The sequence below is a fragment of the Agrilus planipennis genome, unplaced genomic scaffold, assembly GCF_000699045.2.
Source record: "Agrilus planipennis isolate EAB-ADULT unplaced genomic scaffold, Apla_2.0 scaffold190, whole genome shotgun sequence".
Classification (NCBI taxonomy): Eukaryota; Metazoa; Arthropoda; class Insecta; order Coleoptera; family Buprestidae; genus Agrilus; species Agrilus planipennis.
Window position 1 is genome coordinate 621635 of NW_020442444.1, and position 3185 is coordinate 624819.

Sequence of the window (3185 nt, forward strand, 5' to 3'; positions counted from 1 at the left end):
TAGGATAGATAAAAATTGAGGAGACTTCACGAGAGCTTTTCGAACACTTGTTTTTGTACCAAGCAAGTCAATTTATAGAGTTCAACCAAAATGGGGTAGGGGTGGTATCGCCACCCTCATCTCTTTTACCGAAGACACTTTGATGATAATAATAATAATAAGGTTCTAGGACCTTGCGCGAACAATTAATTAGAATTTATTAATTACAGTATGAACATGTAGTGTATCTGTATACATTCAAATTTTAGTGTGTCTTTAGTGCTGTTTCGGCGCTTTTTTTAGTATCGCTCTTTCGGTGGTATTTCAGCAACTTTCTAGAAAGCAATCGGTGCTGTATCCGTGTTCTTTGCGTACCAAATGCGATACTGTTTCAGTACTCCATTCATACACAATCGACGGTTTAGTCCGGCAAACGGACCTTTTCCGGTAAAAATTTAGAGAAATTTATGGAACTAGTTTGGTCGTAATTGGATAAAGTGAAACTGAAAAGAATAATTTTTACTCGAGGAAACTGCTTTCGTACGTTTGTTTGGATCACTTTGTTATAGAAGGTTTTGAGGAGGACTTAGAAAACGAATAATTAAAACTAGATAACAACAACATATATTTACAACTTAACAACAACTGGCGTAACGAAAAGAGAAAAGAAGAGACTTGTTCTGCTGAAGGCGTAAGACGAACTGCTTTGATATTTTATGAAAAATGAAAAACTGTTCTACAAGGAAGAAATAGAGAGGGTAGTAGATACGAGTAGGGAAGTATTAAAATATGGAAACTTTAAGATTAGAGATACCAAGAAATTGATGGCTGCTCAACCACCGAAGAAACCGATTGTAAAAATGTAAATAGGAAGAAATGAAAGGTACAGACGTCATGCAGTTAGTACACGAAAGGTGAAATGTTACAGGGATTATAGGAAAGTACAGTAATAGAGTTATTTAAATAGATAAACAAGATACAATAGATTATTTACAAAAGGAAGGAATTTTGATAGACACTAATCGAAAATAGAAAAGAAATATTTTAGAAAGGTATTTACAATATGTACACAAAATGAAAACAATTTTAAAACATGTGGTGGATATCGCCACACTGCTAATAAGAAAAAATGAATGTGACCAAAATAACATTCCACTTTTTCCGTTTAGTCGTGTATAAGCACTTACAACATACCTCTTCCGTAAATAAAAAGTTAGGTTCACCACCCAAAATAGCAAGCGAACAAACGAAGAGTGTGGCAATGTAACAAAAGAATAACAAATACCAACCACGGCACTGATCAAAACACACGTATCGAAAAAAAATGCGATAACGTTCAATTTAGCGCCAACAAAAATTCGATCAGCAATTCAAGAATTTCATATTATTGCTAACGCGTTCCCGTACTGTCTACTGAACTAAAAACTGTTATACATCGAACGCTTTGCGTATGAGTCACCGTGTTCGCGGTTCGCGAGGCATCATGCTGTGTTGACAGGTAAGTCTCGGCCAACTTTTCTTAGCGATTTAAGACAGAGAGAGAGAGAGAGAGAAGGTAACTTTAAACCTAGAACATCCTAATTATTATTAGAACGACCGCATTAAATTTAGATGATTATAAGTGGGCCGAACAAGGTTAATTGGGAATTGCTTGTAGGTACCAACGTCTTGATTTATTTTGTTTTTTTAAGAAGGTTAAAACAATAAAAATAGGTCAATCTATACATATTTTGCCATTCAGAACGTAAAACTCAATTTTGTTGCTTATTCTTTAGACTCTCGTGTTCGATATTCGAAGTAAGAAAATAAAAAAGAGAACGATAACAACAACAATAGCAGTAAAGTTTTCAATCGAACAGTAACTACGGAATGCAGTTGGCTTGTATACGTACCAGCTGCTGCGAAGATCACGAGTAGGTACCTGTGTTTCGTAACTTTCGATAACAAAGGGCGATAAAATAATCCGGCCGTTAATCTTCAAACCTTTCAAATATTTCGGAATACTGACCAGATATAGTGTACAATTACTGTAACATTAAGCAAAAGATTTAGTGTTATGTACTTACATCTGACGTTCGTAATTTATATACTTGGTGGATCCTAACAGCTGTCTCTAACTCTTTCCGAAAATCTAAGTAATATTTTCCCCTGTATATCTGTCCCTTAGGCTGTTTTTGCTATTAATAATATTAATCGCATCTTAGATGTACAGATTAAAAATCAGCAACGACAATGCACATCCTTGTCTAATACCTTAGAAAAAATGCCGACAAAGAAATACGTAATTTATTTGTATAATTTGGTGAACTCACGGATTTTAAATTTCGTCTATCTGAAAATATCACCCTGCTTTTCTAAAAACTGTCGTAATTAAACTGAACACGTCAAAACCTTTGAACAAATACCCCTCGAAGGCTTTAAATTGACTACATTGTATTTCTTATCATCAGAACTGTCCAATCATATTACTACCCTATTGGTACTCTACATTCATTCACCAACTATTAGCTCCTTCTTCACAATTTTTCTGAACACTTCTTTTTCACAACTTAGTTCGATTCGAATGTCTCTCTCTTGAAGTTCCATTTCGTTCGTTCCTAAAGTTTAAGTTAAGTTCATATTGAAAATATCAAGCAACAAAACTATATATTCGCATCCCATGGACCATATCATTAAACGTGGAAAACAATGTCGATAATTTTTGGTTTATCCATTTCCCAGGAGTTTAAAATTTTTTGAGCTCTCTTCAGTTAAAGAATTAGAAGGCATTCATGGAATGTCTGTTTGACCCCTTCTTATGCTTCTAACACCTTCAATAGTCAATGTGAACAACTTTCATTCATCATTTTATATAATGTTTGATCGGTGATACTAGCAAAAGTTTTAAAGGCAAAAATGTGTTTTGCATTTTACAAATAATTAATACATTTGCTGAACATGGCGAAACGTTTGCATAATTGCAAAGGACAAGGCAACAATACCCCGAAACTCAAACTGATATATTATTGTTCTGGTATTACGTTTTAAAATGTTATCCAGTTGGTTAGTTTTTCACATTTTATAGGGTTGTTCGGAAAGTCATTTCGTTTTTTCCCGACAGAGGATTTAATTGTATTCTTTTGCACCCAACTTCACATTTAAGCCGTATAATTTTTATATGCTTTGAGAGCTCATATAGCAAGGCTTGTGTGTGAAAAATTCCAATT

The 3185-nt window shown here is 34.2% G+C and overlaps 1 protein-coding gene across 1 annotated transcript in view; it reads right to left on the reverse strand.

The window, feature by feature from the left end:
• LOC108738328 (heterogeneous nuclear ribonucleoprotein C) overlaps positions 1-1423 on the reverse strand; it is a 339083-nt gene extending 337660 nt beyond the window's left edge. The window contains exon 1 of the mRNA XM_025980376.1: positions 1174-1423. The gene's annotated coding sequence lies outside the window, so the exon portion shown is untranslated. The remainder of the gene's footprint in view (positions 1-1173) is intronic.
• Positions 1424-3185: the final 1762 nt, after the last annotated feature.